At 40.9% G+C, this 27,992-nt stretch overlaps 1 protein-coding gene and 1 long non-coding RNA gene across 9 annotated transcripts in view; one reads left to right on the top strand and one right to left on the bottom strand.

Annotated features, from left to right (window-relative positions):
* The window catches only part of TNIK (TRAF2 and NCK interacting kinase), a 362,683-nt gene that overhangs the window by 184,763 nt on the left and 149,928 nt on the right, over positions 1–27,992 (bottom strand). The gene's annotated exons all lie outside the window — the stretch shown is intronic.
* On the top strand, positions 507–17,135 carry LOC116665183. The gene is made up of 3 exons (XR_004321724.1): positions 507–1,240; positions 9,896–9,901; positions 17,125–17,135. It is a non-coding gene; the product is annotated as an uncharacterized LOC116665183 (long non-coding RNA).

Raw genomic sequence — 27,992 nt, 5'->3', positions numbered from 1 at the left:
AGCAGCACAGTTCTCCAAACACCTCTGCATCACCCACTGCTGGCTGGGGTTCTGGTTTCATTGCCGATGAATCTCATTCCAGAGGCACAAGTCAGAGACTTTTTTTGGTTTTCACATTCGGAGATTGTCCCTTACCACTGCAGACAGACACATCATCTGTGCTTATAGACCAGCGCTCTTTTCCCTAGTCTTCATCTTTCCACCACAGAGATGATTGATGCCCCACGATCTCATGAAGAATAATGGCAGCAAAATGAAAAGCGTATGTGTCATCTCAGGGAGGACACGTGGGTAGTAAAATATAGCTGTACCAAGGCTTTGTGGCCATAACTCTTAATATCTCTGTGCAACTGGAAATGACAAAAAAAACTTTACGATTAATATTTCATCTAGGACTCCCACCACTGTGGAGGAACAGGACAAAGGAAATGCACATTCCAAACAGCCCTCAGCATTGATAAATAGGGAAGCTTCAAGGGCCACACGATCCCACTAATGATTTCCCAACTGACCCAAATCAACTTTCAGAGAGACAATGCCAGTACTGAAAGCCTAGGAGATGGGAGGGTGACTAGTTTATTTCTCCCTCTGGCTGTTTTCTAATTCCCCTCACCTATTTCCAATGCCCCCTGTCAGTCAAAGAAAGGAGGGCCAACGGGGAGCCAGGGCTCAAAACAGCTGCCTACAGCCTCGGTGCAAGCTGCCCTGGAGCCGGGAAAGAAAGCTTGGGCTCCTCTCGGTGAGGGTCGGCCAAGTTCCAGCTGACAGCAGATGAAAGGGAAGTTCTTACAAACCAAGCCCGATTTAGGACTTCTCTCCATTTCTCCCAGGGACACCATGCCTTGTCCGGCCCCCTTTCCTGCCCCTTCAGCCTAGTTCCCAGGAGTTTGCTTTCTGTTCACCTGGCCCTCTTTGAAACTGTGCAAGTTGTGTTTATTTTCCCCAGGAAATCTAAGCAGAGACAATTGGATGATGGTGGTCTCATTGCCAATGCAGTAACCAATTATCCCGGTCTACGCCTTGGACCGCTCAGTTCACTTTCGCACACACAGGCGTGCACGTGTGCGCACACGGACACACACACACACACAAACACCACTGAAGTTTGATTTCTCCCCATAAACGTCCATGAGTCCATCAGCCTTGTAAGGTACTGACTGTAATGACCGATGTTTGTAATTTTCATGTGCACAGCTTTTGTACCACAAAGTCAATGACTATGTGTTTTATGTGTGTATGTGTGTACCTGGCACAAAGTGTGTGTGCTTAATAAAGATTTAGGGAATAAATTTTAGATGAGGCCTTACATTCAGGCACAGTGCTGACACCTTTAAGTTGGAGGCAGCCATAGTGGTCTTTCAGGGGCCACCATTAGAGACTTACCTCATAGACAGTGGAATAGGCCTTAGGTTTTAGGATGAAAGAAGATTTAGTAGTTGTCAACTGGCAGGTGATAACCACCTCTGAAAACCCTGCCTGGTGGCCCAGAAGCTAACCCGCACAGGAGTCCCACCAAGACCAATGAAGATGTGATGAGTTTCCAACAATAAGCCCTTTGAACAAAGATGGCTGAAAAAATTCTTGTGCCTTACAATTTGCTTCCCTCACATGCTGTGAAGACCTAAGTACCCATAAATGGAAAGGGATAACCTAGCAGACTGCAATATAGACAGAGCAGGAAGAAAACAAAACACCTGTCTAATCACATGGCTAGCAGTCAAAAATTTGCAGAAATTGAGGCAAACACTGAAAAGTGGTAGCCACAACTGAAAAGCACTCACTTCTTGTACTTTTTAGCCAGGCCTTCTTTATAATATCATAGTATTGTCGTTCTGAACACTTGTCATTGCCTGTGTCATTGCCCTCACCCCTCATCCAATGTTCTTGGAGAGATCTAACCAAGATACATCTTGCTTTGCACTCCTGACGAGCCCTGCACCTTTCTTTTTGCCCTTGTTAACTGCAGCCCTGGAGGTGTTCATCTGCAGGGCAGGGCTTGGTTCTCTCGACCCACAGAAGAGAGTGAAAACCTGGGGAGCTGGCATGCCTTCCCACTCTTTCCTCCTCCCCAAGACACACACACATTTTACTGACAGCATTAATTTCCAAGAGAGGAAGGATGTGTTGATTTGGCAGGAATGGGGTAGAGAGGGTGACGAGGGTACAGAGGCTCCCAGAATTAATAGCATCTTTGTCCTGTGAGTTCTGTGGAGCTAAATTGACATGCACTTCAGAAAACAAGAGAGTTGAGCTCGGCTCACAATGGCGGCTGCACCATCTGGTTCCCAATGAGTTGTTTTTAGCTAAATTTTCAGTTAGGTTCATTAAAATCTAAGACAGTTCAGTGTTTAGTTTAAACAAATGGGCTCACACAGCATTTGAAAAACTCAATAGAACTTTCCTTTCCTTTAATGGTGAAAATGCTTTACAAAATCCCTTTGGGTCAAATGAGGTGTTTTTCCAAAACCAGCTGCTTTAAGGATAACTAGGGTCACTGCTGAAATATTGCAGATTCTTATTTTTAAATCTTTTCCTAGATGAAGGGTTTATTTTACATTAGGTATTTAATAAAAATCTAAGACCACTAATACTAGATTATTTAACAGCTTATGAGTCATAGTTTATAGAGATTTTGTCTGCTTTCCTTTCTTCCTCCATCAAAGGCCTACTATGTGCAAGGCACAATGTTAAGTGCTGGAGGCTCGGCAGCTAGAAGGACACAGTCAGTCCACTGGAGTATTATGGGATGGAAGAGCAAGCAAAGCCCCTACCTCAGCGCCCCCGTCCACGTCTGCTCTGCCACCAGTGCATGTCCTTGAACAGCCTGCTTGGTTTTCGCAAACCAAAGGCAAGCCTGGCCACTCCTGGTCGTTGTGAGATTTAAACAAGGACTGCTGTGAAAGCCCTTTCTCTAGTGGGGGTGGGGCGGGTAATGGTGGGAGTGGGTGTATCACCAGGATTTCCCACTCTCTCCTCAACACTAACGTTCTGAGTGAGTTTGCTTGGAGATCACCAGCCCGCCTTGTAACTTACCATAGTTCATAAAGGGATAGGGAGGAGCCTGATGGATTTAAATAAAAAACATCTTTATAATACAGTCTCACTGAAGAATATGGGATATACAAGAAAGATTACAAATCCTTTCCACAAACTGCCTTCTATCCAATGCTGAAGAGAATCAACGGCAGCAGTAAGCTCAGAAGGTTAGCACATATAATTTTAACTTTGAGCTAACATTCCATGACTACTAATACTTACAACTTTCTGCCAGTCTGTCCATCCATACATAAACCTATCTATTTGCCTGTCGTCTGTCTATCTACTCACCTTTTCATCGCTTTGAAAGGGTGCTAATTCAAAGGACAGCTAGACGTATAATGGAAAAATTCTGGAATATAATTCTGCTGACTGTTTTCACTAACACTGTAAGCCTCAAGAGTATCCAGTAGGTCCAGGTGTAGCGTTGATCATCCCAGTCGCACCCCTAAAGCTTTCCTGCTTGCAATGGAAAGGACAAAGGCTCTGAAGTCCATGGTCTGCTAGTTACTAAGCCATAAAACTCTGGGGAATTACTTCACTTTCATGAGCTTCAGACCCTCACCCATACTTATTTCCTAGGGCTTCTATGTTCATGAAATGATTGCATATAAGGGACCCAAAATAGCAACAGGTACATTTTTGGGAAATGCTGAAGGAGTTAACCTGCTTATTATCCTTGGGTGCCAATTCCACCGATAGTTATATATTTGTTCCTATTGTGGGATTTTCACTTTAAAGTTTTAGGTGGGATGAGGGGAGGATAGTTATTCCATGCAAACATGAAATATTATTCACATGGCCCAACTACTTTAAAGTAAATGAATTCTTTTTCTTAACTCATTACATGCAAATAAGCATACCCATATTGGAGGTATTCAACATTTCAACAGTGAATAAATGTAGCTCTTCTCAAGTCAACACTCAAAATTGATGAAGATTTTCATATAATTTCTTGCATATCATATAGGACTTGATAAATATCTAACATACAATCTCATCTCTGTAGCAAATGCTAATAAGATCTTATACCATAAATAATATATCCTTCATCACCATTTCCAACCTTACATAGAGACTCAGAATTAGGATTATGTTCCTTATATTTCAAACATACAAAGGAAACAGTTTATCAAACCCAGCATAGGTAAGACATTTGGGATAACACCTCATCGTGACATGAGGGGTCTTTTACAATATACCGCTAACATTTGTCCTCTTTCTTACCTCTTTCTATTCATCAGGCACTGCAACACACTGACATACGTCCAACAAACACCAAGAGATGCAGGACACCTTAACAACAGGGAACGACTCTTACCAGACTCCACAGTAGAATACGTGACCCACAGCAGATGCTCAGTGCATTTCTGTTGACTCACTGAGTCATCCTAACCCTTTCCCAATCTCTGTCATCCATGACAGTCTTTCAAACATTTCAGAGATTGCTCTCATGTTTCAGATATGCTATTTTTTCCCAAATAATTATCCTTAGTTTCTATAACTATGGATTTCTTATTCATTTATTTATTTATCTTATTTCTTTATTTCTTATTGTATATCATATGAATCCCAGACACTTCACAATTTTGGCTGGTTTCCTCCACTGGAAGTACTCCCACATAGTCAATATCCCTGCTAAGATTTTGAGACCCAAATACAATCTTAGTGCTGGGCAAAGCTGTTCACTCCCCTGACCTGGGTGACACCTAGGCATTTTTCCAGCAGTGTTGGTTGTAAGGCTGTCTCTTCTCCCTCTCCTGACTTGCTCAGTTGATTTCACTTGTCCCTATACAACGTCACCCCGATTCACAGTACCTCCACTCTACTAAGATCATCTTTATTTTATCAACCCATAGATTAGTGATCCCCACTTTTGTGTCGCCATTAAATTCCATATTTAGGGCTCCCATGTCTTCATCAAAGGCACTGATTTTAAAAGGAAAAGAAAAGAGAAAGACGGTTGCTGCTAGAGATGACCTACCAGAGAGATGGTGGCCCATGAATCAGCACAGGGCTGTGTGAGAAGCCATAAATCAAGCTGGCTCTACTCTTATCTAACCAGTATGTTTTCATAAATGATGTCTCAAGACACAACACTGATAGCTATATTGCCTAGTTTAAAATTTGATAGCTCTTCATACTCCATTCAGATGTATTTTATGGATTAAAGTCAAAATCCTTGGTATAATATACAAAGCTTTGCCCATAGGGCCTTTGTCTGGCTCTCACATCTCAGCTTTGGTACCATGTCCCCTCACCTCCCCTTCACCCTTAGGAGGCTCTTCTCTGGCCATTTGGGACGACAGCATTTCTCCCACCCTTCCAGGCGACACCACATCTTTACTCCTTTGCTCGTGCTGATTTCCTCACCAGGACTGCACTTCCTTTTTTTGCTTGGTAAACAGACATGTATTTCATGATCCAGCCCAAGCATTATTTTCTGTATACCAGTTTCTTCCCAGGCAGAATCAATGGTTTCCTCCTTCCTTTGTATATAAGTTTAACCATGATATCTGCACATTCACATGTAAATGTCTATCTCTGTCCACTAAACGTCAGTCTACTTTCAAACAGGGGCACGATGATTAGTTCCTAGAATAAAACATGAATACTCCTGGTTAGTAATCAAGAGATATTTGTTGGGTAGATGGGGAAACGAGTATCATTTTCGAGAAAATCAAGCCAAATAGCCATGTTATAATACCAAAGGTAAAGAAACCTTCTTTAATTTCCTGTCTTCCTTGTATAAAGTATGACTCATCTAATCAACTGAGCATCTAGCCTACAGGTCACTGTTCTAGGTGCCGGGGCTACAGCAATAGGTTAGACAGACAAAGTCCTCATTCTAATAAAATTGAACAAGTAAATACATAAAAGAAGATCATTCCAGATCCAACATCTGCGGTATTCAGAAAATAAAAATAGGGCACAGAGGCAAGGTGGTTTGGAGGGAGGGGACACACAACTTAAGACTGGTTTGGGTATAAAAAGTGTCTCTGAAGAGATGACATTTGAGCTGATTCTTGGATAACACTGTATGAATAACTGGAATAAAACATGAATACTCCTGTTTATAAACTTTTCAATCGTAACCCAGCAGTGGGGTCAATGGCAGACCATTCTGGGGGCACTAAGAGCATGGCCCAACACTGTTCACCATAGACCTCTTGAAGGGATTTGTCACAACTGCCCTGATTAAACATCCTAGAGCAAGGGTAGACTGACCCAGAGACTCACCTTTCCTTAGGTCTGTTTGTAAAAACTGCTCTGTTTGATTTCACCGACCTTTTAATAAAACAGCCAGATTCAGCTTCTGCCAGTCTTGTTCACGTCCCACTCCCATCCCACCGCATCCCACCTTCTCTCTGAATCGAGCCTGAACGCCACTCCTCATCATGTTCATCTGGACTTCAACGGAAAGAACAAAAGCTCGCATTCCACAGCTCAGTTTATCTGCTTGACCCCCCACCAGAGACTGTAACTAACACAACTCTTAAAAAATACTCTGTAAGATGAGAGATCAATGTCTGGAAGCAACTTCTCTGAAGCACTCCAGGCAGACTCAGCAGGAGAGAAAGGAAGCCACTCACTCCTGACCTTGAAGGGAGTCCACCTGGCCTTCCAAGAGGAGTAGCATCTGCCAGGCCCGGTGGTGGAAGCCCTGTGGTAAGCAATTACACTAACATATCTATGCGGAACAAAGGAAGGCAAGTGCCAGGTCTGCTACCAGTCAGTTGTCTACCAAAAACAGATTACTCTGCCCTACTTTCTGGATAAGGGAACCCCATTTTTGTTGTAGTGTCCACCCCTCAAGGAAACGACACTACTCCAAGTTCAGGTATGAATCCTGACCTATCTTGATAATCCTAGCCTTCTTGCAACTGACTGGCTTAGGAGTGGGTGTGACCTCTTCTGGCCAATGAGATAGGAGGCAAAATCCACTGGAGGCCTTCTGGGAAAAGTCTCCTTGCTGATGCAACACCCATAGGACGAAACAGCCCCTCTTAGGTTATGGAAGGCCTCACACCTGCATCTGACTCATGGGCTTTCAACAGTCACATTGAGCCTCCAGGTAAGCCAGCCTACAGACAAGCTGAAAGCCTTCCAGTTCATAACCTCTGCCACCTTGCAAAGTCACCACGCCATTCCCAGACTTAAAAACCAGTGAGTTGGGTCACATGAGTCTTAAAGTCCTTTCTGGCTCAGAGAAGTGTAGGATTCTCAGGGAGACACGGAGCACTGCTCCAGGTAGTAGAGCCAGTGCCGATGTACATGATGTTCCCTGTAACAACCCTGGCAGCTGAACAGAGATTCACTGAGGTTTCTGTTCACAGGGGGAATGAAGATTGAGATTTGTATGCCTAAAGGCTTTCAAATTTTAATTTTTGGATTGAATCAAAAATTAGAGTATCATTAAGGAAGGGCCTTAGTTAGGACAGATATAAAGTACTGACTGTACCAGACAGCATTTCTGTTTATAGAGAGAAACATTTTTGAGGAGAAAATAAGGACTGAGGCTTTCAAATTTCAATGATGTAAAAATAATTTCAGAAATCAATAATTTCAATGACGTTATTTTTTTTTAAACCTCCACTCCTTCATTTTTCCCTTCAACAAATATGTATGGAGTACCTAGTGTTTGGCAGGCAGTGATGTACTCAAGCACAGTTCCCTTCCTTGGGGAGTGAACAGTTCAGTGAAAGCCACAGAGCAGTAAAAAGATGTTGCTCTACTTCTGACAGGAGCCATTATTAGGAGAAAGCATGAGGGATTATGAGAGCCCAGATTCTTACCCTGGCCTGGAGCGAGTAGGGCAGGGAGGGCTTCCTGATGGAGGAAACCCTTCAGGTGAGTCTTGAAGTAGAAGTGCCTGATGTGATGGGCGCGAGGAGGCCTGGTGCATTGTGGGAAGACAATGCTTAAGTCAGGCGGGATGTTGTGTGTGAGGCAGGGAGCTCTGAAGCTGGAGAGGCGAAAGCCAGGGCCAGGTCACCTGAGACATGCTAGGAGTTTGGGAACTCTTCTTAGCACTCAGGAGGACAGTGAAACAGAAGGAAGTTTGTCTGTGTTCTTCCTTCCCCCACATCAAGGCCCTTCATCCCTGCTTCCCTCAGGCTTTCCATCCCCTATGCCAGTCTCACCTCAGGGAGCTCTCAAATGGGATGGAGATCCCACACGCTAGTTTACCCTGTGGAAAAAACGAATGAGCACAGCTTAAAATACAATTGCGTACACAGAGGCATGAAGCTCCAGCTCCACATTTTAGAGATTAAGGTGCTCTGAGAGGCAAATGTAGGTCAATTTAGTTTACAGGTGAGGAAACTGGCCCAGAAATGCTGTGGAATGGTCCTCCCGCTCACGCACAGCATTCAGACCTCTGCCAAAGAGAGAGCGGAGATGCATTTGGGGGGGTTGCGGCAGGGGGCGGGGTGGTGTTCCCTTCAGAGGCTGTGGGCTGAGGCCCTAGAGGCCACCAACTGCTGAGGACAGTCACTGTTACCTTCCTAAACACCTCAGCTGTGAGCTCCGTTGAGGACAGGAACCTTGTCGGTGCTTAGCGTGGCAGGGCACACAAAACATGTGTCTTCAAACATTCACTAGAGGAAGCGAGGTTCCTGCTGCTGTCACGAGAGAGCATGCAAGAGAACCCCAGTTCTTCCCCAAATGTGGGCACCAAGTAGCAGAATATGGTGCACGAAATGTATTCTCAAAAGAGAAAGCTGGCAAATGACAGAATCCAAGAAAATCAGACACCTGCTTGCCATTTAAATCATCAAATACTGAAAATATTTCAAATAATAAAAGAAAATCTGGAAGAATTGTGACTTAGGACCAATTTGGATAGGATTTCTAAGCCGAGAAGTTTTAGATGTGTGCATGCTCATTTTTAAAACTGACATTGACTTCTTTTCAGAAAAGCCACAGGCCAGAAGAGCTTCCTTAGTTGAACTTAAGTCTTTTGTTTTTAATTTCACAACAGGTACTTCCGTGAATGGTTGTGGTTTCAGACCTGCATTCGTCCTGGTAGAGACACAGATTGCAAAACTGTCTGGTGAAATAAAAAATTGGAAGAAGGCCACTCTTCAAATGTTTAATTTCTTTGCATTTGCAATTCAACCAGACGCTCCCCACCAATACATATTGCAAGAATGGCTAAAGGTTGCAGGAAAATGGTAATTAAAATCACCCTCATAAGCTGATTCATTTGTGAATGCTACACCAACTCAAGGAGCCAACGTTAATTTAATCAAAGCCAACCAGAACACAGGAAGAAAGGAGGGCCTTAAAAAGAGACTGGACAGTGGTTAAGTCCTAAGAAAGACTGGCCTGAATTACTAATGTTTTGCTTTAAAGTACTATGTTTTTCCCTTTGTAAAGTCAGTACTATGTTTTTCCCTTTGTAAAGTCTTGAAAAAGGCAAGAACTATCAGATAAGGATCTACCATTGCCTGTTCAGTAACCCTTCCATTCCTGGGGACCTCCAGAGGCAGCCGGCCTGCATGGTAGCTCGAATTTAACATACCTCCTGGCTCAGCATCCCTCCACATGCACTCTAGAATCAAAAGGGGGCAGGTGCAAATGGGGCAGGAGCCCAGAGAGCCGTCAGAGTTGAGAGGGAAAAAGGAAGGAAGGGAAGAAGCAGGGATGAGGACAGGAAAGAAAAAGGAAAGGGGAAGGAAGGAAGGAGGCAAAGAAGGGGGTTCCTATTCCACAAATCAGATCATTGTTGACAAAGAACGGTGGACATGAATTTTACAAAGTGAATTTACAAAAATAATGCAAGCAGCTGAAGTCTCCAGGAATTGTCATTTCACCACTTCCCCCGCCCCCGCCCACCCAGGGCATAACTGCTCAGGAGATAGTCATAAATATTTTGAAATTCTGAAAAAGCCTACATTAGGATCTAATCCTTGGGAACATTGAACAACAACAAACAAGTTTCTGGAAGCATCTCCCCCTCTTGTTTCCTTCCATCTTCTCCCACCTGAGGGAAGAAGGAGTTTCACTAAGGTTGCACCCAAAGCTGTCACCCAAGCACACAGAACAGGGCCGAGCTCCTCTTTATTTGAAATGCCTGCTTGGGGTTCTCAGCCCTCATTATTCTGTCCTCCTGCTAATTTAGAATGCAGCCCTGCTCTACCACACTTTGAGGTTTGCCAAGTGTCTAATCCAACTGAGTTGTGAAATCTGGATGCTTACATGGGAAAACTTGGGTCTTAGCTGGAAAAGAGTACATTTTACACAAAGGGAATTAAATAGAAACTTGGAAAAAACAACCTAAAAAAAATGAGAGAATGCCTTGAAAACACTTCCTTCCTTTGGCCTTTGAGAAACCAGAAGCCACTGTCTTCCAAGTTGAAAAATCAGTCCAGCCCAAGTGAAATGGGCTTCCTTCTGTTCTCCAAAGCAGATGATTATCATATTTGACTATTCTCACTCAGAGTCTGTTCTGAACAGCCTGGCCAGTGTAAAATCCAAAAACATTTCACTCTCAGATTGCCGTTTAAAATGCCTCTCTTATAATGACAAGCTTAGACACGGCAAATGGCATTTTCAGCTTTACTAGACTTTTTTCTAGTGATAAGAAGCTGGCAGAGATAAGTCCATGTTATATTTCTTGAGATGTAACTTTATTTTTTCATTTTTGAAGATTAGTAGGGAAAAATATTATTCAGGGTGTAAATTAAAGGAAAGCTTGTGATCAAACCATCTTGGTGTTATAGTGGTATTCACTCTCTGTGGCAGGGATGACTCACTGTGTGAGAGTTGGTAATTATAGAATTGACATTGTGCTGAGAGGAGCCAAAAAATTCTCAGAGAGCCAGCCAAGGCTGCTGGTGAAGGGTGCTCTCTGCAACCTGGCTTGGTTCAATACAGTACCAAAGGATTCCTGGCTCAGCAGATTCCGAGAGAAAATGAGGGGCCAACCTCTTTCAGCGTGAAATAAGATCCAGTAAAGGGAGTGCACTTAGTTTAGAAAAGGAGCATGACAGGGCTAACAGGAGTCTGATATCAGAACTCAGGTACTCCCAGGTCTAATATATCCCTCCTCCACTGGCTACATGTTCACAACCAGAGTGTCCCAGGCATGGGAGATGGTCATGAGACCAAAACATGTTCCTTTCAAGGCAAGTCTCTGGACTACACTGTACGAGTGTGACAGTCAAATGCTTTGTCTTCACCCTTCTGGTTCCAGAGACTAAATGCATGACAATCGACCTATCTCCTCATATGGATGAATTACAGTGCTGTTAGGCAGTTAGATAGAAATGAGCACCCAGCAAGGGGAAAGGAAGGGAGAGGGAGCAACCCAGAATATAACAGTACACCTGCGCTCAGGATAAGGGGCTCCAAAAACTTTCACTTTCTATAAATGAGGGCCAGCAAAGAAACCGGCTAGGACCGAACACTGAGGCTGCACAGTAGAGAGAAGAACCCAGCTTAACTAGACCCAATGCGGAGTATAATGTAATTAACATCACAGTTTAAGGCCTCCACCCCCGGAGGTTTCTCTGTGTGCATCATAGGTAAGAACACACGCAAAAGAGATGGTGGGACCTGAGCATAAGGAACTGAGCCATCAATCAATTAATCAATCAATCATGAAAACGTTCCCTAAGCCAGGATATAAGAACAGGAAAAACAAAGGAGCAGCACCATTTTCCCTCTCTTGGGTTGGCCTGCCCCCAATTCTGGGGTGTGCACTATATTTTAATATCTTTTTACTTTACAAATAAAATCTTCTGTTTATATCATGCTTTCTGTCTCTTGTTAAAAGTTCATTTTTTTTCAGGTGACTGAGAACTGAGGTAACTGTTATCCCCTCCTCTCAGTAACAGTGCTGTCCATGAGGAGAGTACTAACAATTAGCTAGTGACCATAACTTTTGGATAGGGCAGGAGAAATAAAGGTAATTTTCCATAAAGCTGAAATGTGTAAAAGAACAGAGCAAAGTTCTCCAACCTCTTTATGTGCCAGTTTCCTGACCTGTGAAATTCACTCATAGTACTAATGCGTTGACTGAGCTCTCCCTATTTGTCCCTGGGGGTTGAGGATTCCACAGTGTGCAAGAGAGTCACAGACCACACTTCCAGTCCCTGCCAACTCCCAACCTTGACAATGGCCCTGAACCCTCAGCTCCCCTTCCCTCTTCATCAGAGGAACCTAACGGGACTCTCCCACTGCACAGTAATAGTCAGGACTGTACTTGGAAGAGTCTTCTCAGAAGACTGTCCCAACTTGAACCTGATTTGGAGTTGATTTGCTCCTCATTTCATAAACAATCCCTCCTCAGAAAATAATATGCTTACCAGTGATGACAAGTCTCTCCTTGACTAAACTTCAGTCCAGCTCCTCTGTAACTTTTTCCAACTAAGTCTTAACTTTTGGACTTTCATGGCCATCTTTACATTGCCCAATTTTAGCAAGAATTCTTCAGGTGGTTTAGCCAGAATACCCAACCCTCAGTATCTGATTACCTTCCTCAACCCCACACTGTCCCCCAGGTAATAAATAACTGATGACCCTGGACTGCCCTCAGCAAGAATCTTGTTAGGTCAAGTTAGCAAGACTCACCCTACCCTCTGAGTAAATTTCCATCCAGAGACCCCCTACCCTGCCCCTTGGCTGTAAATCCCCACTTGTTCTTGCAGTACTTGGAGTTGAGCCCTGTTCTGTACTGAGGTCTCTTTTCCCTACTGCAGTCGTCTTAAATATAATCTGATTCTGGTGCTTTCACTCCTGTCCAGTTCTGGTTCTCTTGGACACCAATTGTCCAAACCTGAACACCAGTTATCTCAGTCACCTCATGAGATCTAACCTTAAGCAGAGACCAGCTGTGGGAAGGAACTGGAGTTTTCTTATGGGCGAAGATGAGGGGAAGGTAATGGCAGTGAGAAGACCTGGGTGGTATGCCGTAAGAGGAGACACTGGACAGGCTGACGATCGGAGCTCCAGAGAGCTGGGGAGAGGACTAGAAGAGAACAGGAAAGGGGATAAAACTCACTTCAGTGGCCAAAACTACGGTGGCTTCATGGAGCACTGCAAATACAGCAGCACGGGGATGGCACAGCAGTGTCCACTTTCCAGAAGCATCGTCACCCCATGAGTAGAAAACCTATTTTACATTTTTCCAAAGTAATTCAACTCACATTTGATACAGCTCACTCAAGTTACCAAAGGTTTCCTATTGACGTCTCAATACAAAAATTTTCTGGATTATTCAAAGCTTATTTGAAAAGCTTCAAAAAATTGTAATTAAAAATACAAAATGGCTGCGTTTGGCTTCTTGAAAAAAATCACACTATAATTTTTCTCACAATGAAAGTAATATTGCCTGTAATTTATTTAGAGAATGTCTAGTGTAATGCAGACATGCATATTAAACACTCTCTATTTCATTTCATCTGCCTAAATGAATAAATACATTATGCCATCCAGACACACAGTTGAAACATTTCCCCAAGTATTCTTTAAACACAATGTGCAAGATTGCAATGGCATCATGACTGATAAAAATGACAAAGACGCTGTTAATCAAGTGAATAAAAAGCAACAGCATGAATTATTTATGCCAATAATATTTGTAACCATACAAATTATATACTGATGTTATACTGGAGTGTTTAGTATTTCAGTGAACATACATCACACAATGCCCCCTCCCCCGCTTCACTATGTAATTTCCTTGGACAGCTTTAATTCAGTGGTACCACTTAAAACAGACCCATGAATACAATAGTGACTTTTTTCTTTTTTTTGGTTATCTGAAAATGTGATTTCTTTCTTGCTAGGGAAGAGTTACTCCACAAACCACAGCCTCAGCTGGTGTTCTTTTATAACTTCCTACATGAAAGACCACTGAAATGGCCTATGTTAGGGAGACTGGAGTTCCATTTTCCTCTATCTTCAATGAGGAAGTGGTATATATGACAATCACTGCTGAAATGATTTTTTCTTACTCTTGTATTAAGATCAGAGTGAAAACATTTTAAGGGAGGGGTAGTTAAAGCAGCTGTTCTAAGCCAGGGGCCACAAAGATTTTCATTTGTTTCATATGTCTCAAAGAACTTCAGAAACATTGAGTATCTAGAAGGATTTTCATATCTCCTTTATCCATGAGATCAATCATCTACATTGATTCCTACACCTCAATAGAAAATACTCTCACAAACATACACGTATTCACATGTGCACACACTCACATTTACACTCACGTTAAGCAGTTCAATTCCTGCCTAGAAACTGAGTAGAAACTGGGAAGATAATTTTTTTTAGCTAACCCCACCTTTCCAAGTTTGGAAGGACCTACTCAGGTATTGTCACAGTTGGGCTGGACACCCACCAAATTGTGAATTCTTCAATGGTTGGGGGTGAGTGGGTCATGGCAGTACTCCCACAGCATCCACTGTTATTGAAAATACTGTCTGATTACTAAATTGAAGTCGATTCTCAATGAACAATTGAACCCCTTAGGAAAGATCGAGAAGGTATACTACAGCTTCCTCCTTCAGATCCACTTCCCTGCTCACACAGAGATGAAATATATATGAAATGCACTGGAGAACGTCTGCCAACATGGACAGGAAAGAAGCCAAAGAGAAACTGCCTGCTAACTTCTCCAAAAACACCCGTCTCCTTAGTGAGACATCCCCACCTAAATATCACAGCAGCAGTCAAACGATGCCCCAAATAAAACTCATCTCTAATCTCCAACCTCTTCCTTGAATTCTCTCTATGCCTTTTCATGTGTTAATTTCACTTCCTGAACTATCCTTCCCCAACTCTGCTGGCTCCTCTTACAGCTGCCTACCACCCAAACTCTCTCCAGGCAGGCTGTAGTGGTTACAATCCTACCTTTTGGGTTTGAACCCAAGAGCATGGAGTTGGGTTTGAGTCCTGTCTCTACCAATGCTCAGTGCCTCAGTTTCTTCATCTACATAATAGGGATCATAAAAGTTCCTGCTTCATAGGGCTGTCAGGAAGGTTAAATGAGTTGATAGGTATAAAAGGATTTCAACAGAGAATGGCACATTCATAGATGGATTTTGAGTAGCAGTCATCATTGTTTCTGCTATTTCATTCCCACAGCTGGAGCCTCTAACTGTTCTTAATACAAAGCTCATTTGTGCACCTTTCTTCCTCCCCTGCTGAGCCAGATTCAGGGACTACTTCTCACTTCCCCCATCGCCTCTGAGCACAGCGCCTGATACAAGATCAAGACACACTACATGCAAGAGGGAGGGGTTGGGTTCTGCCCTCCCTTAAGGACAACCTTATCCTCACTCTGTGTCTGGGTTCAAAACCTGTCTTCAAGTCCTGTAACAATTCTTCTTCAAAATGTACACCATCCCCACTTGTGTTGCAAACCAATAGTTGTGTCATTTACACATCACTTGCACTTTTCTTGTAATTTGCCTTCTTTCTTCATCCTCTAACACTATCACCTGAATAATCTAAGAGCCAATCTGTATTATTGTTTGAAAAAAGAGAACAATTATTGGCTTCCCTCAGATTATCAACATCAAGTTCAAGCTCCTTTGCCTGGTACTAAGACTCCTTTACAACAAGACCTTAACTTACTTTTTCAATGTCATTTCCCAGGACCTGCCCTTCATACACCCCTAACTCACCCTGTATTTCCTGTCTCCTAGCTTGAGCTCAAACTGGGCCTTCATTCTGGAAACATTCATGTCTGTCTGTTAAAATTTTATTCAAGATCAAAACCAAATAGCATTTCCTTCATAAAAGTCCTTTTCAAAATCAATCTCTACTTCCCGTATAGTTTTAAGGCACTCTTTACAGAAAGGCTGTTTTTATTAAAGTACTTGTGTGATTATTTTGACTTTAGTTATTTATATACATATATAAAATTCTTAGAAAACAGGGACCATGTCTTAATCATGTCTGTATCCAGAAATATGCCTAAAGCAGTGGTCCACACCTACTGCATATAATTTTAAAATTGAATTACAAAGGAAAAAAATTTAATTGATGCCTACGATGCTAATACTAACGTTGGCTTACAAGTAAATTTAAATTTTTAATTAATTAAATTCAAATGAAGTTTCACTCTCAGAGTTACCCTTGAGTGTTAGATACTTGCCTGAACCCCACTATTCAATTATAAGCCTAAAAATCTCCTTCGTATGCTCTGAAGCATCTTGTACACAATAGGCGCTCAAAATGTGCTGAATTTAACTGTTGAAGTGTTTCTCTCTGGAAAATTCAGAAAAATGGGTCAAAAGGAGTCCGGTAGATTATAGCAGAGTTTGGATAAGCTTCCTGGAAAATCCACAAGCACTAAGAAGGGGAGGATGTACAGTGCTTTCAAGGACACTCACCCAAAAAAGGAATGTGGATGTAGAGAAGGGACTGGCCCACACTCCCACACTCAGCGAGTAATGGGTTCAGGTAGAATTAGTTGAAGCCTCAAGGCCCACATGACACATCACCACCAGGACGACATCTAAGAAGACTCATGGGAACCTCAGGTCTGACAATTTCTGAGTTTATAGAACAGCTTGGAAACTCACCTTCAGATAAAAAAGCAGAAATCTACAGCTTTTTAATAACTTTTTCTACCACAGGAGCTCATAACTTACCACTTGGGTATATGTTGCTTAAAAAATCCCCAAAACTTGTTCCTTACTAAAAATGTAACTAGAACCCATAGAAATTGGCATCAGATACTGTCTGACAACTGACGATGAATCACAGAAACTACTTGTATTGTTTTATTTTCTCAGGAGGAAAATTAGAGTAGAAAAAAATCTGTGAATTAGCAGCTTGATTTACTTTAAAATTTCATGAAAAAGCCTGGAACATCAGTAAGATCTGTCTTCCTAAGGAGCTGAGCACAGACACCCCAGACCCCCGATTTCTCTCCCTCACCTTACAGAACACAAACATGCATATTCATGATGACAGGGCAGGAAATGGGGGAGAGGAAGTGAGGTAGCAGCCTCTGTTTTCAACAGTGCCTTGTTCTGTGTTTAAGGTGAAATGAGCAGCCCAGAGCCCGGCATCCCAGGGGAGAGCAGCCAGTGAACATCCGTCAGCATGCAGGGGAAAGCCTTAGGGGAGGGAAGGGCACAGAGGACACATGGACATCCTCATTCCAATCTTCCGTAGTTCTCCAGAGTTAATTTGGGATGTTAGGAATTTTCAGGACCACAAAGTAAGACACAATCATGTGTGGGCGACTAAATCATCGAAATACAACTTATTATCAAAGCTATGGATAAACTGAGTCTCCTTCCCAGGTTGCTTGTAGGGACTGGGGACAAGGAAGGAGCAAAAATCACCTCAGAAGCGGCTGACAGCTTTTGGTTGTCTCATGAATAAGAAGCAACCCCTCCAGCTCCCTGAGTTTCTGCCAAACATCAGACAAGATAAGAGGAGGGATTAAGAAGACGGGAGTAGAAGGAGTAGAATGTAGGATAGAAATATGGTCCTAGAATCTTGAATTTCAGTTAACTCTCACACACATGAAGGCCTGGCTGGCAGGATAATCCATATACAGACATTAAGTGGACAGTAGAATAAAATATTGTCTAACAGCAATTCAAAATACAGGAGTAGGAAACAATACTGCAGGCTTCTGATTAACCACCCAACTTGATTGTCTCTCCCTCCATCAACCCCACTAAAAATGGGAGTTGAAAGATTTAAAATGACATAAATCCACAACATTTTTTTAAATGCAAAGGGCCCTGAGAAGGTAAGAGCTTCAAACATTAGAAAGAAGTTGGAAGACTGATACTGAAACGCAGCAGAACAGGCCACAGTGAGGAACCCACAGAAACGACCTGGCTGATCTTGCGGAATTTGGCAACACTTGCGATTCCTTGTAGGACGAAGGATGAGGGTGAGACATGGGGCAGGAAAAAGAAAAAATTATTTGAAAGCCTGTATGTGCAACAACCAGTCACTTACCCCTACCATGTGTCCCTCCATCCTGCATTCTCTCTCTCATCTCCCTCCCTCCTCCCTCTCCATCGCACCAGACCCTGCCCTGCTCCCCAACCCCCTGAAAAAGAAATTTGTAGCAATCTTCTATAAAGAAATTGGAATGGCTAAGAGAAAAAGACTCCATTTTATAAAGCCAACATAAAGAATCACAAAGCAGCTGGTTAATGGCCTCACTCTTCATTATGAATGGATAAACATGACAAATGAGCAAAACCTTCAACATAGAAGAGCACCAGCAAGATAAATAACTGGGAGAAAAACAATCTTGAATGAAATACAAATAAAACAGGCAGTAGAAAAGAACCTCAAATATCCCAATGAGAGTCAAGAAAATACATCCATAAAACAAGAAGAGAATGCTATGGGAAAAGAATGAGCAAACATGAAAAAAATTCTGTTAATTGAAAATGACTTTAAAAATTAAATAGAAGATGAATCAGCAAATATTCTCATTTCTCAGAAAATTATGACTTAATTTTAGAATTTGGTGTATTCACAAAATGTGCCTCCATATGAAAAGAAGAAAAGAGGAAAACTGGTCCTCTACAAAGGAAGAGAAATAGAGAGGAATAGGGACTAGACTTTTTAGGAGCCTGAAGACTGAAGACAAATGAAACTCCCACTGAAAAGTCACCCTTTCCTTCTACCCCTTTCTCACCACTCACCCTCCCCACTCCAAGAACGGAGGCAAAGGAACGTAACTTTCATGTCAGATTTCTAGATTCATCCTAATCAGATCCAATATGAGAAGAGCATAAAAACACCTTCAAACATTCAAACACAGCGTTAATCCCTTTACATCCTTTTGTAGAAAGAGAAGTGAAGAGATGTACAATCAAAATGAAGGAGTGGCCCTTGAGCAAACACTGGACGATTTGGGAGAACCTGTGGATCCGAAGCAGGACATGCCCAAAGGACAGGCGAGTGGCAGGCCTAGAAGGCAGAACGATGGAGGACCCTGGGGAGAAGGACCTGGGGAAACAGGGCACAGAAGAAAACTCTGATGTGGGGGTTTCAAAAACTGAAGTTGTGATTAAGCAGCCAAAAGAGCAGGGAAAAGAACGACATTTGGAAATTCCATGAAAATAGAAAACTATAGAAATGAAATACTGTGAGCCTTGTTCCATAAAAGTAAAAAGAGGTGAAGAATGCAGGAGACATAAAGTCCTAATTTTACAAAATAGGGAATCTAAACAATGCTGTCTGTTAGTGAAAATTCATCAAGTACAGTTAAGAAAAGAACTTACTTATGAATATTTATTTCAGTAACAAGTAGAGAAACAAAAAAACTATATTGCACGTATGGAGGAATGGGCACATGAGAATATCAGTGAACCAAATTCTCATCTATCTTAGCAGAAGTCAACAGATGTCTAAAACTAATAAAATAGGAAACAATAAAAGCCTTTATATTGAGATTTGAAGGCAATATCCAGAAAAAATAGCCAAAAGAGAAATAAGCAGTTATATTAGGGAGTAAGTCTAGGAAGTGGTAAGTAGAAAATTGTTGCTTTTATATGTGTACTGGCATTTTTATAGGTATAATTCACATAAAATGTTGTACAGATATACAATATAGTAATTCAGTATTTGTATATACTGAAATGATCACCATGATAAGTCTAGTTAACATCTGTCACCATATATAATTACAGAATCTTTTTCTTGTGATGAGAACGTTAACATCTACTCTCTTAGCAACTTTCCAATATCCAATACAGTATTATTAACTATAGTTGCCATGCTGTAGATTACATCCCCATGACATACTTATTTTATAACAAGGTTTGTACAGTTAGACCCCTTTCACCCATTTTGTCCACCCTCAGTTCCCTGCCCCTAGCAAACACCAGTCTGTTCTCTGTATCTATGATCTTGTTTTCTTTTTCGTTTTTTTGGTTTTTTTAGATTCCACATATACATGAGATCTTATGGTATTTATCTTTCTCTGACATTTCTCTTAGCATAATGCCCTCTGGGTCCATCCATGTTGTTGAAAATGGCAATTTTTTATGGTTGAATAGTATTCCATTGTATACATGTTCAACAATTTTATCCAGTCATCCAATGATGGACACTTAGGTTTTTTCCATGTCTTGGCTATTGTAAGTAATGCTACAATGTACATGGAGATACATATATCTTTTTGAGTTAGTGCTTTCCTTTTCTTTGGATTAATACTCAGAGGTGAAATTATTGGTAGTTCTATTTTTAATTTTTTGAGGAGCCTCCATACTGTTTTCCACAGTAATTGCACCAATTTACATTCCCAGTAGTGCACAAGGGTTCCTTTTTCACCACATCCTCACCAACACTGGTTATTTCTTGTATTTTTGATGTTAGCCATTCTAACAGGTGTGAGGTAATACCTCACTGTATTTTTGATTTGGACTTCCTTGATGGTTAGGAATTTTGAGCATCTTTTCATGTACCTATTGGCCATCTGTACACATTCTTAGGAAAACTGCCAGTTCAGATCCTCTGCCCATTTTTAAATGGGGTTGTTTGTTTTTTTGTTGTTGTTGCGCTGCATGAGTTCTTTATATGTTTTAGATATTAACGCCTTATCAGATATATGATTTGCAACTATTTCCTACCATTCAGTAGGTTGCCTTTTCATTTCGTTGATGGTTTCTTATACTGTGCAGAAGCTTTTGAGCTTGATGTAGTCCCACTTGCTTACTTTTGCTTTCAGTGTCAAATCCAAAAAATCATCACCAAGAATGACGTCAAGGAGCTTACTGCTTATGCTTTCTTCTAGAAGTTTTATAGTTTCATTAATCCGTTTTGTATATGGTGTGAGACAGTGGTCCAGTCTCATTCTTTTGCATGTGGCAAGACTGAGCATATAAAAATGGTAAGAGTAGGCATCTGTGTCTTGTTCCTGATCTTAGAGGAAAAGCTTTCCGCTTTTCACCACTGAGTCTGATGTTAGTTGTAGGCCTGACATATATGACCTTAATTATGTTGAGGTCCAGTTTTCCCAACACCATTTATTGATGAGAGTGTCCTTTCCTTGTGTATTCTTGGCTCTTCTGTCATAATTTAATTGACTATGTATGTGTGGGTTTATTTCTGGGCTTTCAATTCTGGTCCATTGATCTATGTGTCTGGTTTTATGCAAATATCATTCTGTTTTGATTACTATAGTTTTGTAATATAGTTTGAAATCAGGGAGCAGAATGCCTCCAGCTTTGTTCTTTCTCAAGACCACTTTGGTTATTCAAGGTCTTCTGTGGTTCCAAACAAGTTTTAGGATTGTTAGTTCTATTTCTGTGAAAAATGCCATTGAAATTTTGATAGGGATTGCACTGAGTCTGTACATTGTTGTAGGTAGTACAGACATTTTAACAATATTAATTTTTCCAATACATGAGCACAGAATATCTTTTCATTTATTTGTGTCTTCTTCAATTTCTTTCATCAGTGTCTTATAGTTTTCAGTGTACATGTCTTTCACCTCTTTGGTTACATTTATTCCTAGGTAGTTTATTCTTATTGATGTGATTGTAAATGGGACTGTTTTCTTAATTTCTCTTTCTGACAGTTCATTTTTAGTGGATAGAAATACAACAGATTTCCACAGATTGATTTTGTGTCCTACAACTTTACTGAATTCATTTGTTACTTCTAACAGTTTTTTTGCTGGAGTCTTTAGGGTTTTCTATATATAAAATCAATGCCATTCACAAATAGTAGGACAGTTTTCCTTCTTCCTTTTCAATCTGGATGACTTTTACTTATTTTTCTGGCTAGAACTTCCAATACTATGTTGAATACAAGTGGCGAGATGGGGCATCCGTGTTTTGTTCCTGATCTTTGGGGGTTGGCTTTTAGCTTTTCACCACCAAGTGTGATGTTAACTGTGGGCGTGTCATACATATATGGCCTTCGTTATGTTAAGCTATGTTCCCTCTATACATATTTTTTGAGAGTTTTTAATCACAAATGGATGTTGAATTCTGTCAAAAGCTTTTTCTGCATCTACTGAAGTAATCCTATGATTCTTAACCCCTCGTTCCGTTAACGTGGTGTATCACATTGATTGATTTGCAGGTGTTGAACCTTCCTTGCATCCCTTGAGTAAATCCCTCTTGATCATGGTGTATGAGATTGTTGAATTCGGTTGACTAATATTTTGCTGAGGATTTTTGCATCTCTGTTCAACAGGAATACCGGCTTGTAGTTTCCTTTTCTTGTACTGTCCTTATCTGGTTTTGGTATCGGGATAATGCTGACCTTATCAAATGATTGTGGAAGTGCTCCCTTCTCTCATTTTTGGGAAGAGTTTGAGAAGGATTGGTATTAATTCTCTAAATGTTTGGTAGAATTCACCAGTGAAGCCAACTGGTCCTGAACTTTTGTTTGTTGGGAGTGGTGGGCATTATTTTAATTAAAAAATTAATTTAAAAATAGTATTGTTGTACATGTACAATGTAGTAACTTACAAGATAAGTAAGTTTCTGTGATCTGGTCTAGGAAGTGAATGGTCATTTATAACAACTGTCGACTGTCGACAAATTAAATCTGGCTCGTTGCTTGTTTTTATAAATAAAGTTTTACTGGAACACAGTCACACAGCCATTTTTTTTACATATTGTCTAGGGCTGCTTTTTGCTACAACAACAGAGTTAAGTAGTTGCAGCAGAGAGTGTACAGCTCACAAAACCTTCAAAATTTACTATCTGGCCCTTTACACAAAAATTTCACTGATTCCTGATTTGTAACACTGATTTTTCTGGAAAAATGTTGTTAGAGAAGAGTCAGTTTCTAAGTTGAGTGCTGCCTCTCTTCTGAGCATAGCTCACCTAATAGACAGAGACATGCCCCAAGACTAAATGTCCAATGTTTTCTTGTTTGGGGCATGTTAAAGGTGAACATAAGATTCCTATCTCCTTTATACAGCAATGGGAAGAGTCTGTCATTACATTGTAATTCTCCTGACCTTTCAGATGACAGGAAGAACCTGGCTCTTGTGTTTTTATTGCTACATGCTGGGCACTACCTGTCAAAAAAGAACAACGTTTACATGCTGACATAAAAAATGAATTTCTGCCTTTATCTCAAAGCAGATACTAGAATAAAACCTACCAACATCAACTAACACAAGCAGCCAGTATTCTAGGTCAAAGACTCAGCAGCTGGGCATTAAAACACATACTATAGATTGTTTTTTTAAAGATACACTAGTCTGAATGCCACATCCTTGGTGTTTATTCATCACAGTCCTTTAAATTGCCACATTGCCTGGAGGTAAATCCAAATTATAGGAAGAGAAGATAGGAAAGAAAGTAATGGCCTGCTAATAAAATTTTTTAAAAATAGCAGTATTCTTCCTAAATGAGAAGGGCTGACTTTGCCTAAATTGTGTATTCAGAATGAACATCAAAAAATCATACCTGTTCAGTATTAACTAGTTCATAGGAGGTCCATCTGCATAGAACTCATCTGACGTTCAAAAGAATTTACATTTGAGACAAAAGTCTTTATTCCGTATCAAGGATTCTCCATGGATGTGGGATGGCAGAATGTGCAGGGTTCATGTCCCTTAGAATTGTATCAGAATTTCTGGGTAGAAGGAACCTTTTTAAATCCCTCTTCCCCAAGTTAGTGAAAAACATTACTGTACTGATTAGAATTTGTAGCCTCAAGAACGTTGATTAAAAAGGTAGTACTATGTAATTTTCCTCCACAGGAGAAAAAAAGACTCCCAGCAGGATCTCATAATTCTCAGTATTTGGATGAAATTTTATATCTAGACATTTATGGACAAAACTGTGTATAACCAGCAAAAAAAAAGTATAAGCCAATTTTGAAAGTAAGATGTTAACTTACTAACTCTGGCTTTTAATAAACTAAAAAAGGAACTCATTTGAAGGTATCTACTAAGATATATCAATTCACATCCTTGTACCCAGTTTTGACATGTTAAATTATTTCTAGAGGCAGAACTTCAAGGTCAAAAGGCTTGCATCTTTTTAGAACCTTTGATAACAGATCTCCTAACTGACTTCCCAAGAACTGTATCAAGTTGCCCTCCCACTCCCAGTATACGACTGTGCCAGGCAGCCACCCCTTTGCCAACTCTAGCTCCTTGCATTCATTTCCATAATTTACTATCTGAATGATGCTCAGAATGGTTCATAATTTGGTCAGGGCTTTGTCTGAGCTGCTTTTACCCAAGACACTAAGCATCTTTTGCATCAGCAACAATGATGATTAGAAACAACTGCAAACATTTAGAACAATAGCTTTGTTCTAAGCATGTCACAGGTTTTATCTAATTTAATTGATACAACAACTCTATAATGGGGTACTATTATTAGCATTTCCATTTTATAGATGAGGAAACTAAGGCACACAGAGATGAGGTAAGTTGCCCAAGCCCACAAAGCTGATAAAAGTTAGAATTTGGATTCAAACTCATGTAGTCTCATGCTAGAGTCCTTCAGAATCAACCTTGCCTCTCCAGGTATCCATGCATACCTGCTTATAGCCCACTCATCATATGGGAAAAGAGTCACATAACTAGAAAGATCACCATCCATTCCTGATCTCAGGAAAACGGCTATGGTATCTATAGTTGTACAGATGTAAGCTTACTTAAATACAGTTAGCCAAGTCTTTTCCCATCTGGAATCTGTTCCCTTTTAAACCAGAACCTATGCCCTGCCCCTTCCCTCCTGGATACATGGCACTCCTGAATAGACAGGCACTAACTCTCTGTATCATTCGCACCAGGCAGTAGGCCACGGCTTTCAGCCTTGCACCTCCTGGATGGCCTTAGCCCTGCCCAATATCCAGGCAGTCACATAAAGTGTCAGCTGAGCTGCAACAGCTCTCACAACCACTGTAGTTCTATCTGCACACTGTAGACGAGACTTTCTGAACAGGGTAACAGACTCTTGGGTTTTAAGGGGCAATTGAGCATCATGTGTGAGGCGCCGGCCTCCAGAGTCCACCACTTAGGAGCTGTGTGTCCTTGGATCAGATGCTTCATCTCTAACGTCAGTTTTTGCATCTGTAAAGTAAGGATAAAAATACGTACAGCTTGTAGAGCTGATATGAAGAAATGTCTATAAAATGCTTGGCACTATGCCTAACACGTAGTAAATTCCTGATCAGTAGTAGTTATTGTTATTTCCCAAAGTTTTCAATGTTAGCTCCTTTTGTTATTTCTCTTGATCCCACCTGAGAACTATCATATGCTATGTGGTCCAAACCCTCTAAATAAAACATTGCCTCCAAAAGAACAATTCAGGGGGAGGGTATAGCTCAGTGGCAGAGTGCATGCTTAGCATGCACAAGGTCCTGGGTTCAATCCTCAGTATTTCTGTTAAGAAAGAGATAAATAAATAAAAACCTAGTTACCTCCCCCACTTGAGAAAAAGAAAATAAATAAGCAAAAGAACAATCCTTCAGAGATGTATCAAAAGATGAAATAAAAGCATTCTCCACTTTAAAAGGAATCAATATTAATGTATAATATTATATAAAATTTTAACATCAGATCTATAAGTTTTAGGAGCATGAGGTTACAATAAATTAGAGATAATAATTTAATACTTATTACCCAATGAATATTAACATTAATATACTATTTATTAATATTAATAGTCAATCTAATTATTAATATTAATGTAAACATATACAATAATTACTGTAATAACAATAGAGAGAGAGAGATTTCATGTTACCATCATGCTGACTGACAACACCTACAACAGTCAATGAAGCAGATGGTTCTGGGAACCTACCCAATAAACAGTCTCAGCCACACTTCAAAGTGAAGTATCCCTTTGAAGAAGCAAGGGATTAATCATATCCCTACAGAATGCATAGCATTAAACACCAATAGTTCCCATCTATTACAGGGAAATAGAATATTCTGAATAAATTGAGGTGTACGAGATCTAGCCCCCAAATTTTGCTTGGACGTAAACCACTTTCTATTTCCCTGTGTCTCTGAAAAATAAAAGTACTCTGAAGGTGAAACACTAAAGAGAGGGGAAGAAAGGTGGGAGGCAGCCTCCCATATGCTTTCTCATAGGAAAAATCCAAAGCTGGCGAGGAAGAGGAATGGCCTTACACAGGCAACAAGTTTTGACCACGTTAGATCACATGCAGGCGTTTCCTCCGGGTAGCAAAGGGTATAAAGACTTTGCTTTCAAGCCAGATAGACACAAGTTCAAATTCTGATGCTGCTACTTAATCTCTGCGAAATCATGAATGAGTTATTTATCTTCTTTTAGTCTCAGTTTCTTAATCTGCAAATGGGGATAGTACCAGAATCTACTTCATAGGGCTGTTGTGAGGGTTAAATAAGTTAATACACATAAAGTGCTTATTAAGACAGAGCCTAGTCCAAATGAGCAAACAATACATTTTAAATATCATTAACATTTCTGATATCTCAGTAAGTTAACACTTAAGCTGTAGCACGTCTACATTACACACACACACACATTTATATGCATCTCAGACAGCCCTCTGGATCGTCCGTACATGGAGGTTAGTGAGGGTAATGTTTGCCATCGTACAGGACAATTTAAAAACTGTAATGAAGTGAGCTGGCATTGTGTCCCGCACTCACAGCACAGCCTCGAGAGGAGATCTAGAGAATGAGGGTCTGGGCTACAGGAAACCATCTCGGCCACGATCAGTGTCTTCAATTCCGGTACATATTAAAATCTTTGCTTATCATCAAAATAACATTTTGCTCACAGCATCAGGCCAAGATTGCCATCTCATGAATCACAAAGAAGAGAAAGAAGAGCCAGCAGGAGTATTTATAGGTCACTGACTTGATGCAGGGCCAAAGGATTCTTTTAACCACCATCTCTGCCAAAGGAACTATCTGTGGATTCTCCTAATGGTATCTTGAAGCATTTTAAAATAACAAATGAAACTGAAAAGAAAAAGATACTGAAACAGTTATACTGAACTGTTCTCTAAAGCTCATGACAAATGATGTAAAAAAGTCTTATGAAAGAGAAACATTATTTTCCTTCTGTGAGATTCAAAGCACAAACTTAGAATGTAAAACTTGACAAAAGAGAGGGGAGAGGCGTGATGGCACCAGGAGGCAGATAGAACCCTAATCTTATAACAGACCCGGACAATTGCTGTTCTTAATTATACGGCAGAACGGTGTAGGTGGGCTCCTTAAAGGCTGGGACCCAGTGTGTGTCACCTGCACAATGAGAGAGGAACCCTGACACATACAGGTCCCCTTCCACACTACCTTCTTAAGGAAACTCTTGTGAATAAGAAAACAGTGGCCTTTACAGAGGATTAATTTTATTTAAATTGTGTATACTAGAAATTTGTCAGTTTCTTGTGGTGGAGTCAGAGGAAGCTACATTTTATACTAACTTTTAAAAAATCTCATGTGTTGCTAGTAACTGACCAAATTCTCCCTGGATTTCACATGTATCAGGAAAAGGAGCTAAGAAAAAAATACAGTCTTCTGAAATGTTTCCTGGATTCTTTCCTCTTTTTCCACAAAAATAGAACTACCCTTTTTTCCTTTTTTTTGATGGGAGATGAGGATTATATACGAGATTTGGCAGCTTCGAGGCACATATGAGAAAGCCAATTGTATAACTACAGGAAGTAGATCCCCAAAATTATTCACTTAGGAGAATTTCAAACTTTGGTGTTAAAGCTTCAAAATAAGAATCGTCACCATCGCTGAATACTCCCTTTCTCCAAGGAGCTGAGGAGTTCAGGCTTGCCGATTACCAATTAAGGACTCTGAAAAAGACAGACTTTCGGCAGCCAGACAAAGCTGGTCATCCGGGAGAATCCATAGCTCCTGCCCTCTGTAAACTAAGAAGAGGAAGCAGAAGTCTGAGGAGCCTGGAAGAAACTTCATGGATACAGGGCTACAGGGATGGTGGCTGAGGAGCAGGAATTCCCACCACCCAGATAGAGTTCTGGAAGCCGGCGTCAACTGCCAGGCACGGCAACGCCAGTAA

The sequence above is a fragment of the Camelus ferus genome, chromosome 1 (genome assembly GCF_009834535.1).
Source record: "Camelus ferus isolate YT-003-E chromosome 1, BCGSAC_Cfer_1.0, whole genome shotgun sequence".
In the NCBI taxonomy this organism is placed as follows: Eukaryota; Metazoa; Chordata; class Mammalia; order Artiodactyla; family Camelidae; genus Camelus; species Camelus ferus.
This window is presented reverse-complemented; position numbering and strand designations above follow the sequence as displayed.